Source organism: Chiloscyllium plagiosum, unplaced genomic scaffold (assembly GCF_037043375.1).
Source record: "Chiloscyllium plagiosum isolate Xiang-an unplaced genomic scaffold, Cpla_swu_hap1 HiC_scaffold_35, whole genome shotgun sequence".
NCBI lineage: Eukaryota > Metazoa > Chordata > Chondrichthyes > Orectolobiformes > Hemiscylliidae > Chiloscyllium > Chiloscyllium plagiosum.
The window spans coordinates 58,191,490-58,207,987 of NW_028270173.1; the positions used below are offsets into that span (position 1 = coordinate 58,191,490).

The 16,498-nt window shown below is 44.0% G+C and overlaps 1 protein-coding gene and 1 pseudogene across 2 annotated transcripts in view; one reads left to right on the forward strand and one right to left on the reverse strand.

The window, feature by feature from the left end:
* Positions 1-16,498, reverse strand: part of LOC122541193 (uncharacterized) — a 200,104-nt pseudogene that overhangs the window by 91,690 nt on the left and 91,916 nt on the right. Inside the window, exon 3 of the transcript XR_015752930.1 lies at positions 14,409-15,758. The product of XR_015752930.1 is annotated as an uncharacterized LOC122541193 (transcript). The remainder of the gene's footprint in view (positions 1-14,408; positions 15,759-16,498) is intronic.
* The window catches only part of LOC122541601 (uncharacterized), a 91,650-nt gene that overhangs the window by 28,204 nt on the left and 46,948 nt on the right, over positions 1-16,498 (forward strand). The gene's annotated exons all lie outside the window — the stretch shown is intronic.

A 16,498-nucleotide genomic window follows, 5' to 3' on the forward strand; every position in this document is an offset into this window, starting at 1 on the left:
GATTGAAAATTGGTTGGCTGATAGGAAACAAAGGCTAGTGATAAACGGCTCCATTTTGAAATGGCAGGCAGTGACCAGTGGGGTACCGCAGGGATCCGTGCTGGGACCGCAGCTTTTTACAATATATGTTAATGATATAGAAGATGGTATCAGCAATAACATTAGCAAATTTGCTGATGATACTAAGCTGGGTGGCAGGGTGAAATGTGATGAGGATGTTAGGAGATTACAGGGTGACCTGGACAGATGCATGGCAGATGCAGTTTAATGTGGATAAATGTATGGTTATCCACTTTGGTGGCAAGAACAGGAAGGCAGATTACTACCTAAATGGAGTCACGTTAGGTAAAGGGGCAGTACAGAGAGATCTGGGTGTTCTTGTACACCAGTCAATGAAGGTAAGCATGCAGGTACAGCAGGTAGTGAAGAAGGCTAATAGCATGCTGGCCTTCATAACAAGAGGAATTGAGTATAGAAGCAAAGAGGTGCTTCTGCAGCTGTACAGGGCCCTGGTGAGACCACACCTGGAGTATTGTGTGCAGTTCTGGTCTCCAAATTTGAGGAAAGACATTCTGGCTATTGAGGGAGTGCAGCGTAGGTTCATGAGGTCAATTCCTGGAATGGCGGGATTACCTTACACTGAAAGACTGAAGCGACTGGGCTTGTATACCCTTGAGTTTAGAAGACTGAGAGGGGATCTGATTGAGACATATAAGATTATGAAACGTTTGGACACTGGCAGCAGGAAACATGTTTCCGCTGATGGGTGAGTGCCGAACCAGAGGTCACAGCTTAAAAATACGGGGTAGACCATTTAGGACAGAGATGAGGAGAAACGTCTTCACCCAGAGAGTGGTGGCTGTGTGGAATGCTCTGCCCCAGAGGGCAGTGGAGGCCCAGTCTCTGGATTCAGTTAAGAAAGAGTTGGATAGAGCTCTCAAGGATAGTGGAATCAAGGGTTATGGAGATAAGGCAGGAACAGGATACTGATTAAGGATGATCAGCCATGATCATATTGAATGGCGGTGCAGGCTCGAAGGGCAGAATGGCCTACTCCTGCACCTATTACCTATTGTCTATTGTCTATTAGTACTTTCTCTGTTTTAAACTCTCTTAATTCAGTGGGATGGAGAAGATGCCAGAGCAAACCTGCAACTGTCTTTTGTGTGCAAACACCCAGCTAAATAAAACAAAATAAACTTCTATCTTACATTTTTGATTCCATAACTGCTGTCTCGCACTCTCTCCAAAATACCTGTGTCCATGATGGAACCCCCATGTTTAAAAATATCCTCTCAGCTTTTCTCCTCAAAGCTATATATGCAATTTAAATCTTTTACTGAAGGAAGGATAGACCTCTTGCTCTGTAACAAACTGAAAGGTGACCCCCCTGACTTATTAATTTCACACCTCTATCCCTGAGCTTTAAACAAACATTGGCTCGTTCACTTCCATCATAAAAGCAGGAAGTGCTGAAGCAACTCAGCAGGTCCGGCAGCCTGTTGTTGTGTGATTTTTAACTTTGTCCACCCCAGTCCAACACTGGCACCTCCACAGCATGTGTAAAGACAGAAGCAGCATTAACATTGAAGTTGAAAAGAATCAAACTGGACACAAATCATGAACTGTGAAACAGGAAACATCAATCCACAAATGCTACCAAAACTGCTGAGTTTCAACAGCAGCTCTTGTTTTTATTTCAGAGTTCCAGCATCCACAGAATTTTTGCTTTTATTTATAATTTTGCTTTTTACTGTCACGAAACTTCACATCAGAGTTACAACCAGTTTCTCAAATAGTTTACCCCATTTATCTAGTTAACACCAATTCATAAAATAAAGTTATATCCAAAACAAATACACATTTATATGTTTCCTTAAACGAGGAAAGAAACTGCATACACTATTTGAGATGTGGTCTCACCAATGTCCTGTATAACTGAAGCATAACAATCTTACCTTCATATTCAATTCCCCTCATAATACAAGTTAATATCCCATAAACCTTCTAGATTATGTGCTGTACCTGCAAACTAATATTTTGTGAATCATGCGCTAGACTTAAATTAAATCCCTCTTCAACTCAGAATTCTGCGTTTGTTGACATTTAAGTAATGCACTACAGTTTTATTCTTCCTGCCAAAGTGAACAACTTCATATTTTCCCTCATTATACTCCATCTACCAGATTTTTTTCACTTAATATATTTATATTTCTTTATAATTTCCTGACATCTTTTACACAAAATACTTTAGTGCCCATCTTGGTGTTAACTGTGAATTCAGCTACCATGGCTTTATGTCTGAGTTCCTGAAGCTGTGAAAGGTGATAAAGTCCCTGGTGCTGGCTGGAATGGACATTGAGTCATAGAGATGTACAGCACAGTAACAGACCCTTTAGTCCAACTCGTCCATACCGACCAAATATATTAAATTAATCTAGTCCCATTTGCCAACACTTGACCCATATGGCTCTAAACCCTTCCTATTCAGGTATCCATACATCGTACCAGCTTCCACCACTTACTCTGGCAGCTCATTCTATATATACACCACCCTCTACATGAAAAAAGTTGCCCCTTAGGTCCCTTATAGATCTTTCCCCTCTCACTCTAAACCCTTCATGGTTCTGGACTACCCCACCAACCCCAGGGAAAAGACCTTGTTTATTAACCTTATCCATGATTTTAGAAACCTCTATACGGTCACCCCTCAGCCTCCAACGTGACAGGGAAAACAGCAGCAGCCTTTTCAGCCTCTCCCTATAAACCTCCAAACCCGGCAATATCCGTCGAAATCTTTTCTGAACTTTTCAAGTTTCACAATATCCTTGCTAAAGGAGGGAGACCAGAATTGCATGCAATATTCCAAACGTGGCTTGATCACTGTCCTGTACAGCCACAACATGACCTCCCAACTCCTACTCAATGCTCTGACCAGTAAAGGCAAGTTTACCAAACGCCTTCTTCAGTATCCTATCTACCTGAGACTCCACTTTCCGCGGACCTCCAAGGTCCCTTTGTTCAGTAACACTCCCTAGGACCTTACCATTAAGTGTATGAGTCCTGCCCTGATTTGCCTTTCCAAAGTGCAGGACCTCACATTTATCTAAATTAAACTCCATCTGCCATTCCTCAGCCCATTGGCCCATCTGATCAAGATCCCATTGCACTCTACGGTACTCTTCTTCACTGTCCACTACATCTCCAATTTTGGTGTTACCTACAAACGTACTAACTATACCTCCCATGTTCATATCTAAATCATTTATATAAATGACAAAAAGCAGTGGACCCAGCACCAATTCTTGTGGCACACCACTGATCACAAGCCTCCAGTCTGAAAAGTAACCCTCCACCACCAGCCTCTGTCTTCTCCCTGTATTCCATGCTTTTTAACTTTGATAACCAGTCTACCATGAGGACCTTATCAAAGGCCTTGCTGAAGTCCATATAGATTACATCCACCACCTCTTCCCTCATCAATTCTCTTTGTTACTTCTTCAAAAAAGCTCCATCATGTTAGTGAGCCATGATTTCCCAAGCACAAAGAGAAAGTGAGGACTGGAGATGCTGGAGAGTCAGAATTGAAGAGAGTAACACTGGAAAAGCACAACAGGTCAGGCAGCATCTGAGTAACAAAAGGGTCAACGTTTAGAGCAAAAGCCCTTCAACATTCTTGATGAAAAGCTTATACCCAAACGTCGACTCTCCTGCTCCTCGGATGCTGCCTGACCTGCTGTGTTTTTCCAGCATAACCCTTTTTGACTGTTTTCAAATACATGTAAATCCTGTCCCTCAGGATTGCCTCCAACAACTTGCCCACCACCAATGTCAGGCTCATCGGTCTATGGTTTCCTGGCCTTTCCTTACCACCTTTCTTATATAGTGGCACCATGTTAGCCAACTTCCAATCTTCCGGCACCGAACCTGTGACTATCGATGATACAAATATTTCAGCAAAAGCCCCAGCAATCACTTCCCAAGCTTCCCACAATTTTCTAGGGTACAACTGATCAGGTCTTGGGCCTTTATATGTTTTAAGACATCCAGCTCCTCCGCCTCCTCTGTAAAATGGACATTTCTTAAGGGATTATCCTCAATCTGTATTTCTGATTAAGCATTCTGCTTTCATTCATTCAGACAAGTTCAATTGTTTAGACACATTTCTGACAGTGCATCAGAAATAAAAATGACGGAATAACCCACTGTTCCCAGGAGAGCTCAGTGTTAGCTTTTGTGAGGTTTTTGAGCTTTCAAACCCCTCCACGGCCTCGTCCTTCTGGGCTCCTTTTCAAACATCCCTCTCCTTGTTGTAAAATGAATGAAGAAAATATCCTGTAGATTTCTACACACTGCACTAATCATGAAGCCAATGTTCCATCCTGAAATAAAACTGCTTCCATTGAGCACGCCATCTTTTTCTAAACGATTGCTTAACTAAAACTCTGAAAAATATGCAATGTACAATCATAAGCACAAGCACGTCAGTTGTGGCAATTAGTTTATGCTTAAGACACCAATAACTGATCCTCTCCAGTCTTCCTCCTTATGCCTGTGGACTGGAGGATCTAAGCTGTGAAGAAAGATCAGATAGACAGGGGTTATTTTCCTTCGAGTAGTGAAGATTGAAACAGCACCTGGTACAGCTGTATTAAAGATTATGAGGGTCATAGATAGGAAGGTGCTTTTTCTATAAGTAGAGGGACAAATAAACAGAGGGCACACAGTATTAAGGTATGAGGTAGAAGGCGAAGAAAAAAGTTAAGGAGAAATGTTTATCTCTCAAAGGGTAGTGAGAGTCTGGAACTCACAACTGGAAGTGGTGGTTGAATTGGAAACTCTTGTAAAATTAAAGCAGTATTTAGATATTCACTTGTGTTGCAAAAAGTGTAGTGCTGGAAAAGAACTTAGTGAACCAGGTGGGTTTTTCTGACAATTGACAATGGATTCATGGTCATCATTAGATTCTTAATTCCAGATTTTTATTGAACTCAAATTCTACCACCTCCTATGGTGGGATTGGAACCCAGGTCCTCAGAATATTACCTGCATTTCTGGATTAACAGGCCATCACATCCCCATCACTTCACAAATGTGTGCAAGGGCTGGATGACTGACAAACATTTGTAGCACTGAAAGAAGATTTTAGGAGCCTGTGGAGCCCTTCTCACACAACTCAGACCTGAGCAGTAGGAATGAGTCAGTGGTTCATGAGGCTCGATGAATGATTGAAGCTCTCATCACACTTGGAGCCACTCACATTTCTTCCCAGCCTCACCGTAACTGATCACTCACAGCCAAATTTTCAAAAAGTTTGGTTCTGATGCTCCATACCACTGATCAGTTTCAGACCTGATGATATGTCAAAGCTCCCCTGACCTGACCGATTTCCAGATGATGGTTTCACTGCCCAACCTGCTCTCCACCCATACTGCCCAAACTACTGAGATTTTCCCACAATTTCTGTTTTTGTTTCTGATTTCCAGCATTTGCAGTTCTTTCAGTTTATTTGTTTAGAGGTAGGGTGGGTACGGGGCCTAAGAACTGAGGCTGAAGGGACATCTCTGCACCTGAATACAAACATTTCTATGCTGCCAATTCGAGTTTATTACTCCATCACACCTTACAATCAGTCAATCCCCTCACTAGGAGACTACTTCAGAGTGAAGGTCAGTGGATGGTGAATCATGAGGGGAATCACACTGCTCTGACTGATTACCTGGTCACCTTTCTGGCCTTTCACATGACAACAATAAACAATAATTTATCTTTATATAACATTATTCCATGATGCTTCACAAGAGTATTGACAAATATTGGGTTCATGCTCTGGAAACACTGACTGCCACACCTCCTACATTGGTAGCATACGTCAAAATAATATAATAGGCTACAAATTTAGTGGTCATGAAAGACTCTACATCAATGCACGTCTTGCTTTTTCCTTTATTCTATAGATACACAGCTCCAGTCAAACAGTTCAGCAGGATCTCTCAGCTGGATCTTCTCACACAGCATAAGGGACATTTCCACCCCTGACTGCCCACAGGATAGTCAGACTGCCTGAAGATTGGTGTGGATATTATGGGATACAATTTGTATAAAAGCTGCTCCTTCACTCACCATCTCCTCACTTGGTTTTCAGTCCCTATAGGAAGTGAACCAGCTCTGGAAGAGGAAGAGGAGACAATGAGCAGAGTGGGTGAGCTCTCTGAATGACATCTTTCACTTCCGTTTCCCCGGCCCCCAACGCCTCATCTTCACCATGGATATCCAATCCCTCTACACCTCCATCCTCCATGACCAGGGCCTCCAAGCCCTCCGTTTTTTCCTCTCCAGACGTTCCCAACAGTACCCTTCCACCGACACTCTCATTCGTTTGGCCGAACTGGTCCTCACCCTTAACAGTTTCTCCTTTGAATCCTCCAACTTCCTCCAGACCAAAGGGGTAGCCATGGGCACGCGTATGGGCCCCAGCTATGCCTGTCTCTTTGTTGGCTACGTAGAACAGTTGATCTTCCGTAATTACACCGGCACCACTCCCCATCTCTTCCTCCGCTACATTGATGACTGCATTGGTGCCACCTCGTGCTCCTGCGAGGAGGTTGAGCAATTCATCAACTTCACCAACACATTCCACCCTGACCTTAAATTTACCTGGACCATCTCTGACACCTCCCTCCCCTTCCTGACCTCTCCATCTCCATCAGTGACGACCGACTTGACACTGACATTTTCTACAAACCCACCGACTCCCACAGCTACCTGGATTACACCTCTTCCCACCCTATCTCTTGCAAAAATGCCATCCCGTATTCCCAATTCCTCCGCCTCCGCCGTATCTGCTCCCAGGAGGACCAGTTCCACCATAGAACACACCAGATGGCCTCCTTCTTTAGAAACCGCAATTTCCCTTCCCACGTGGTTAAAGATGCCCTCCAACGCATCTCGTCCACATCCCGCACCTCCGCCCTCAGACCCAACCCCTCCAACCGCAACAAGGACAGAACGCCCCTGGTGCTCACCTTCCACCCTACCAACCTTCGCATAAACCAAATCATCCGCCGACATTTCCACCACCTCCAAAAAGACCCCACCACCAGGGATATATTTCCCTCCCCACCCCCTCCGCCTTCCGCAAAGACCGCTCCCTCCATGACTACCTGGTCAGGTCCACGCCCCCCTATGACCCACCCTCCCATCCCCTGCCACCGCAGGAACTGTAAAACCTGTGCCCACACCTCCTCCTTCACCTCTATCCAAGGCCCTAAAGGAGCCTTCCACATCCATCAAAGTTTTACCTGCACATCCACTAATATCATTTATTGTATCCGTTGCTCCCAATGCGGTCTCTTCTACATCGGGGAGACTGGGCACCTCCTAGCAGAGCGCTTCAGGGAACATCTCCAAGACACCCGCACCAATCAACCAAACCGCCCCGTGGCCCAACATTTCAACTCCCCCTCCCACTCTGCCGAGGACATGGAGGTGCTGGACCTCCTCCACCGCCGCTCCCTCACCACCAGACGCATGGAAGAAGAACGTCTCATCCTCCCCCTTGGAACACTTCAACCCCAGGGCATCAATGTGGACTTTAACAGCTTCCTCATTTCCCCTTCCCACACCTCACCCTAGTTTCTAACCTCCAGCTCAGCACTGTCTCCTTGACTTGTCCGACCTGCCTAGCTCCTTTTCCACTTATCCATTCCACCCTCTCCTCCCTGACCTATCACCTTCATCTCCTCCCCCACTGATCTATTGTACTCTATGCTACTCTCTCCCCACCCCCACCCTCCTCTGGCTTATCTCTCCACGCTTCAGGCTCTCTGCCTTTATTCCTGATGAAGGGCTTTTGCCCGAAACGTCGATTTTGCCAGTCCTCGGATTCCGCCTGTCCTCGGATGCTGCCTGAACTGCTGTGCTCTTCCAGCACCACTGATCCAGAATCTTTCACAGTCAATCGAGGACAGGATTATTTGATCCGAAAGAGCTGTAGATGCTGTAAATCAGAAACAAAAACAGAGATTGATGGAAAAGCTCAGCAGGTCTGGCAGCATTTGAGAAGAGAAATCAGAGTTAATGCTTCAGATCCAGTGACTCTTCCTCAGAACTAGGAAAATGTTAGTTATTTTTCAGAAGATATGGTGGGTGGAGGGGGTGAAGGAGTAAATGATAGGTGAGGATAGAGCCCAAAGAGAGAGAATACAATTGGACAGACGATGGAGTGGTTAATGATCTGGCTAGGAGGATGAATAATTGTGTATGGAGACTGTTAGTGACTAACAATGGGTTGTGTGTAATAGCAGACTATGAAGGCCTAGATTGTGTTTGGGAGCTAGGACGTAGGAAAGTTCAAGCCTTAAAAAATTGCTAAAATGTTGCAGGGTCCCCAAGCTATCTGTGGTGGAGTTTGCACATTCTCCCCATGACTGCGTGAGTTTCCTCCGGGTGCTGCTGTTTCCTCCCAGATGAATTAGCTATACTAAGTTGCCTATAGTGTTCAGGGATGTGTAGGTTAGGTGCATTAGTCAGGGGTAAATGTAGAGTAATAGGGTAGTGTAGTGGCTTGGGTGGGATGTTCTTCGGAGGATCAGTGTGGACTTGTGGACAGTGTGGACTAAATGGGTAGGCGTTACACCTTTGGTGTTTGCAGGAGAAGGTGCTGTGGGGGCTATGGTTTCGGGAGTGAAGGAAGAGTGGACCAGGGTGCCCAGGAGGGAACAGTCTGCGGAAAGTTGACAAGGGAAGGGAGAGAAATGGCGGCTGCTGATCCTCTGGATGTGAACACTGGTGGGATAAGAACAAACAAAGAACAAAAAAAATTTACAGACCAGGAACAGGCCCTTCGGCCCTCCAAGCCCATGCTGATCCAAATCCACTGTCTGAACCTATCACCCAATTCCGAAGGATCTGTATCCCTCTTCTCCCCACCTACTCATGCAACTGTCCCGACGCACCTTAAATTAATTAACTGCTTACCTCTACTACCTCTGCTGGCAACACGTTCCAGGTATTTACCACCCTCTGTGTAAAGTACTTTCTGTGTGTATTCCTCCTTAAACTTTTCTCCTCTCACCTTGAACGCATGACATCTTGTTATTGAATCCTTCACCGTGGGAAAAAGCTTATCTCTATCCACCCTGTCTATACCCTTCATAATTTGTAGACCTCAGTCAGGTCCCCCCTCAATCTCCTTTTTTCTAATTAAAACAATTCTAATCTACTCAACCTCTCTTCACAGCTAGCACCTTCCATACCAGGCAACATCCTTGTAAACCTTCTCCTCACCCTCTCCAAATCGTCCACATCCTTTTGGAAATGTGGTGACCAGAACTGTACACAGTATTCCAAATGCGGCCGAACCAAAGTTCTGTACAATTTTAAATAGACCTGCCAGCTCTTATACTCAATACCCCGTCCAATGAAGGCAAGCACACTATATGCCTTCTTGACTACCCTATCCACCTGTGCAGCAACATTCAGGGTACAATGGACGTGAACTCCCAGATCTCTCTGCTCATTGACTTTTTCCAAGGCTCTTCCGTTTACAGTATAGTTCGTTCGAGAATTAGACATCCCAAAATGCATCACCTTGTATTTGCTTGTATTGAACTCCATCTGCCGGAGATCCAAGATGGTGGGGACTCAGCAAGTCTGAGTCTATAGTGCTCCTCCCAAGACCTAGGCAAAGTGGGCCACCCTCCTCCACCACACTCACCAAATCAATTAAAAATAGTTTTTGCTTAATGTAATTAGTGGTTTAGTACTAAATTTAAACAGTTCAGTCTCCTGTAAAAAATGACTAGGGGGAAAGGAGCCCGTAGTTCTCAGCAGGCAGGAGCCCCTTCCCCAACCTTCCAAGCTGCAGCAGAGGCATCCGCAGCCGCCCCGGGGGACTTACCTACAGTGGGGAACCTCACGGAAATAATCTCCAAATTCGATGCAAAGATTGATGCTTTCATTGAAGAGTCCCGAAGTTGATATAATTCATTCTCGGCCGCGCTACAAAAGCACAGCCGAGACAGCGAAGAAATTGAGCTAAAGACCGCAACCTCCGAGGCCATTGCAGAAATGGCCGTGAATCGGGTCCGGACTCTCGAGCAGCAAGTCCAGACCTCAGAACTCCATCTGCCACTTCTCTGACCAACTCTTAAATCTATCTATATTCTCCTGTATTCTTTTGACAGCCCCTTGTGCTTTCTGCTACTCCACCGAAATTTGTGTCATCTGCAAACTTACTGATCAGACCACCAATGCCTTCTTCCAGATCATATATGTATATCACAAACAGCAGTGGCCCCAGCACTGATCCCTTCAGAACACCATTGGTCACCTTTCTCCAGTTTGAGAAACTTCCTTCCAACTACTACTGTCTGTCTCCTGTTACTCAACCAGTTCTTTATCTACCTAGCTCGAACACCCTGCACACCATGTGACTTCACTTTCTCCATTAGTTTACCATGGGGAACCTTATCAAATGCCTTACTGAAGTCCATGTATATGACATTTACAGCCCTTCCTTCGTCTATCAACTTGGTCACTTCCTCAAAGAACTCTATTAAGGTGGTAAGGCAGTAAGATAGTAGGTCAGGGAAGGAGAACCCTATTGTTGTTGCAGGAGGAAAGAAACAGTGAGTGCCCAAGTGTGGGAGATGGGTCAGACTTGGCTGAAGGTCCTTTAACAATGGTGCAGGGGAATCCTCAGTTGAGGAAGAAGGTGGACATTTCAGAGGCTCCCTTTTCTAATTTATCAACTGATTTCTGTTCACAGATGATGCCAGACTTGCTGAGTTTTTCCAGCAATTTGTTTTTTTCTTAATTTTGCTTTTCTTTATTTTATCCAGGCACCAGGTCACCCTTTTATTTGCATGTGTATAGTACTTGACACTGATCCAGCTCTCACAGTGAACAGGACCTCTGATATTCCTGTTTATATTGTTTTCAACCCTCAGAGTATGAGAATGTCTGACACTCCTGTTTTTATTTTTTGTGTGTGCAGGTGTTAGATACAGTCAAAAACAACACTTGCATAAACCTTTATTCATTTTCCACCACCAGGAAGAAAGGAAACACCCGATTGACCAGTGACACGCAGTGCCCTTGTGTGATCAGAAAGTGAAAGGGGAGGGCAGGGACTAAATTAAAATAGAGTCAGAGGGGGAAATAAAACACTCCATATGGTGCGGTACCCAGCTCTCCCTGAAAACCTCGACGGTGTTGGTAGACACCGCATGCTCCTTCTCTTGGGTCACCTGGGCACGAATGGAATCATGGAGGTGGGGTATGCAATCAGCCATATAATAAACCCCTCCAATGCCCACTGCCTGGACCTGTTTAGGGGCAGGCCCATGAGGAGATCCTCTGACCTGCCCTCGGCTGGTAATTTTTGTTTTGGTGTGTGCAGGATTATTTAATCCCATCAACAATAAAGATGTCAATCAGTGAGTTGACCAATCAGAAAGGGATCATTGATTCAGCCCTGTCTCAAATACATATCTGTAAAAAAAATGAGCCAGAAGTCATACCACTCCAGGTTATAGTCCAACAGATTTATTTAAAATCACAAGTTTGCAGGGCGCTTCTCCTTCGTCATGTGCCTGCATCTACTCCAGAGAATGCTGGAGAAACTCAGCAGGTCTGCCCTGAACGTTCATCCCGCGCTCGAAACAATCACTCTTGTTTTTTCCCCCCTTACCCCAGAGTGGGCCAGAGCCTGTGGCTTTCCCCCAGCACTCCGCATTGGCTGCACGTGCTCAGAGACAGCAGAATGGAATCGCGGACATGGCGCCTGACGGCAGTTGTAGTCCTGCCGCGCGCTGCACCAGTTTGAATCCGAGGACGCGCGAGCCCGAGCCCGAGCGGCCGTTAGGTGGCGCCGCCAGATTTGGAGGTGCGCACCTGTAAATGGCAGCCGCTTCACCCTCTTCAATGTCGTGCATTCTGTAGCCTCCAGTGCACGTTTTCTGTCATACTTGTCTACTGTGAGAAAGACTGATCCAGTTCGTTTGACACCATCGCTAAAATAAGTTCTGCTTCTGAGAGATGAGCCTCAGGTAAGTTGTCCTCTCAGACAAAACTACAGAAAGAAACGTTTTTGAATCACAGAAATCTAACTTTAATGAACGCATTCAAAATGTTGCAGTGTAATTAGTCAGTTCGCTCTGAGGACACACTCTCTTCCACACATCCCGAGTTTCCTGTTAAACATTCCCGTGGGGAAAATGCACGAATGAGTCCAGGAGTCAATTTGCAATACATTTGGGAAATTGTATCTAATGTTAATACTGACGCTATTGGTGATCCTCATAGTACACTTTTGTCAAAATTCTTCGAAAGCAAATTTCACCAAGATGTAATAGTTTCTGTGGTCTAAAAGAATCTGGCTTTGCTCATAGCCACACCAGGCAAGGATATCCAAACAACACAACTCAACTACAGCTACACAAGAGTTTAATAACTTACAAAATAAAAATACATCATATTCTGGGGTAGTATAGCTACGTCTGTCCTTGGCAACATCCATTGTGCAATGTTCCCTCCATTTAAAGTTTTTCATTCACTTTAACACATGTAGCAATTAACTATTTAATGTAGTCATTTAATTTAGAGGTGCCGGTGTTGGACTGGAATGAACAAAGTTAAAAATCACACCACCAGGTTATAGCCCAACCACCTGATGAAGGAGCAGCGCTCCAAAAGCTAGTGCTTCCAAATAAACTTGTTGGACTATAACCTGGTGTTATGTGATTTTTAACTATTTAATAAACATCCTGAATCATCATCAGCAACAATATTATAAATTGCTTTAACCTAAAGGCTACAACCATGTTTTATTATCTTGCTTTCATTAAGCTTGAGGGAATTGTTATCATACCATTTCATTAAACAGAGTTCCTGCCGTTATTCCTGAGACAGACCATGTGTTCCATGTTAGCTTCAAGATCATTATGACTCTTACTCTGACTAGCAATCATTCATGTTGAGGATGAAAAGTAAAAGTGACAGTACAAGGCCCTGAGATCTAATGTTCATCATCAGAAGCTCCAAGTAATCTGATGTTGATAGGTAAATAGTGAATGGAATATAATATATAGTTATTGAGTGTTTCTTCATGGATTTTAACAATATTAGAACAACTGGTCAGTAATCATTCAGCTCAGCGCAATGCAGACTTCTGGAATTCATTCATAGGACGTGGATGTCACTGGCTGGACCAGCATTTATTAGCCACTAAATAAAAGCCAAAAGAACTGTGGATCCTATAAATCAGAAACAAAAACAGAAGTTGCTGGAAAAACTTAGGAGGTTTGGCAGAAAGGGTGGGACTGAAACATTAACTTTGAATTTCTCTTCATAAATGCTGCCAAACCTGCTGAACTTTTCCAACAACTTCTGTTTTTGTTATTTATTAGCCACCCCTCATTATGCTTGAGAGGGTGGTGGTGAACTGCCTCTTGAACCACTGCTGATCCATCAGAATGTTCTTGAATTCAGCTTGAATTTCCTCGATTGTAGAAAATTAAAAGATAATCTATTGAAGTATTTAAGTTGATTAATTAATTGTTACAGTAATTAGAGAAACCATTCTATCACAAAGATCACCTACTTTCTCCTCTGTAGCATCCCCATTTCCAATATGCCTGTGTCCTCAGCCACCTATACTCCATGAATTTTCTCCTTAAACCTCTCTGCATCTTTAGCTCTCTCATTTGACATCACACCCTTAAATTCCATCTCTTTAACTATGCTTTATGTCATCCTTTCCAAATATTTCTTTCTCTGTCTTCATGTTATCTCATCATGTCTCTATGAAACACTTTTGGGTATTTTACAACCCTAAAGGTGCTGTTGTTGTTGTTGTAGTTGATGGCCTCTTTTTCCCTGTCACATTCCTTCCAGTCCTCAAGGACTGACCTGGAGTACAAACTATGGACATTGATTGACTTTTAGTGCTCTGTTGAAATGGCCATTCAGCATGTGGAAACCCAGACAGTGAATGTTGTATGACAATAGAGACTCACAGCTGAGACATGTCCTATGTTGTAGATGCAGTGATTGTATGAAAGCTTTGTCATGCATCTCACAAATTAAGTGTGTCTTTGTGTGAGTCCCCAACAGTCCCAGGAAGGTTGATGATACCACAAAAGCTTCAATACAAATCTCACACTACTTTAACAGTAACACTGCTGATGGGGCAAGAGTTTTAATTATTGTCAATGATTTTCTGCACACTCTGTCTCCTGTTTGAATGAGTTAGCTATGTAGAGGCTTTTTTGAAAGTGACAATGATTTGGGCACAGCTCACTGATGAGTCATACACCTTGCACAATGATTTCTCACTAGTGTAAATGCTTTGGTGCTCCACCAGGTCTGATGGTTGTGCAGAGTCCATATAACATCCGAAGCACCTCTAGTCAGTGTGGACTGTCTGATGTCGCAGGAGGCTTGCTAACTGTGCAAAGGATTTGTCACACACTTCACATGTAAATGGTTTCTCCCCTGTGTGAATGCGTTGGTGTGCACGGAGGTTTGATGACTGTGAGAATGATTTGTTACACACCTCACATGTAAATGGTTTCTCCCCCGTGTGAATGCGCTGATGTTCAAGGAGGGCATTTGACCAAGAAAATGATTTGTCGCATACCTGACATGAGAATGGTTTCTCCCCCGTGTGAATGCGTCTATGTACACGGAGATGCGTTGACCATGAGAATGATTTGTTGCACACCTTACATGTGAATGGCTTCTCACCAGTGTGAATGTATTGGTGGTCCTGGAGGGTGGATAACTGAGTGAAAGATTTATCACACCTTTCACAATTGAAAGGCTTTTCTCCAGTGTGAGTGCGTCGGTGCTTCACAAGTGTTGATGACTGTGTGAAGGCTCGGTCACACACCTCACACCTAAAGGGTTTCTCTCCAGTGTGAACAGTCTGGTGCTTCAGGAGCCTTGTAGATGTTGCAAAAGCTTTATTGCAAACATTACACTTAAAGGGCTTCTCCCCTGTGTGTGTTGTCTGATGGAGCAGGAGGTTTGATGACCGCTTAAAAGTTTTGTTACAAATGTCACAAGAGAATGGCTTCTCCTGTGTGTGAACACGTTGGTGTGTGTGGAGATTTGTTAACTGTGAAAATGATTTGTTGCACACCCTACATGCGAATGGTTTCTCTCCTGTGTGAATCCGTTGATGTCTGTGGAGGTTTGTTAACTGTGAAAATGACTTGTTGCACACCTTGCATGTGAAAGGTTTCTCCCCTGTGTGAATCCGTTGGTGTTTCACAAGGGCTGATGATCTTGTGAAGATTTGGTCACACACCTCACACTTGAATGATTTCTCTTCCATGTGGCTGCTGAACAGATGCAGTCAGCATTATAGATCTCATACAGCCCCTCCTCATACTTAAACAGCCTCTCAACTGTTGGAATGAGTCAGTGGTTCATGAGGCTCAATGAATGAATGATTAAATTCTCATCACACTTCGAGTCCAATCATACCTCTTCCCAGCCTCATTGTAACCAATCACCAATAGCCAAACGCTTGGAAAAGCTGGTTCTGATGGAAGGCTCCATACTATTGCAGACCTGGTGATATGTCAGAGTTCCCCTGATCCGATCGATTTTCCAGAGGATGGTTTCACTTCCCAATCTTTTGTGAGCAATGCCTTGAAGGGATATCTTCCCATAGTTGTGCAGTTGGATGATGGTCAGGATCTGTTTGCAAATCTATACCATCTATATTCTTAGATGTCATCATCTGTCTGTAAAACAGGAAAAGGAGACATGATTTCCTCTAATTCTCTCTCATCCTTTCCTAAAGAGGCTGGCATCTCAGAGACTGTTCCATGTTGAGTGCCAGTCTGCAACTCCCCTGTGTGTGAAGTGGGGGTCAGAGAAAAATCAGATACAAGCCCTTTATTTTTCCTCACTTGGCTGTCACACACCCTTTGTTTGCAGCACAATACTGGACAATGATCAGGAGGCTAGGAGTGACTAGGAGAACATCAGAAACATCATAATCCTGATGAAGGGCGTATGCTTGAAACTTCAACTCTTTGGATGCTGCCTGACCTGCTGTGCTTTTTCAGCACTAGGTATTTCAACTCTGAGTCTCCAGTATCTGCATTTCTTACCTCTCTTAGTGACTGAAAGAAGACAATGTGGCAATTTTGTCCCACCAAGTGCCCCTTGCTCAAAACAAATCTTCCCAGGCTCCATGACGACAATGGAAAAGACAGCATGGAGAGTGTTTAAGAGCTAATTGATTAACCACAAGTATGAGCCAAGCTAATGGACACAGTTTTCACTTTGAGTATGTGTTTAACAGTTTTAACAAAAAAGGAGAAATATTAATTCAATGGTAATTTTGGAATTTCTTCAGTTTGTGTTCAGGAATTATTTAAAGGAATTAAACTACATAGAAAGTGCTCAAAACGAAGAGAAATATTGCTTCAATGTACGCCTGAATATACAAATTAGGAGCAGAAATAGGCCATTTGGC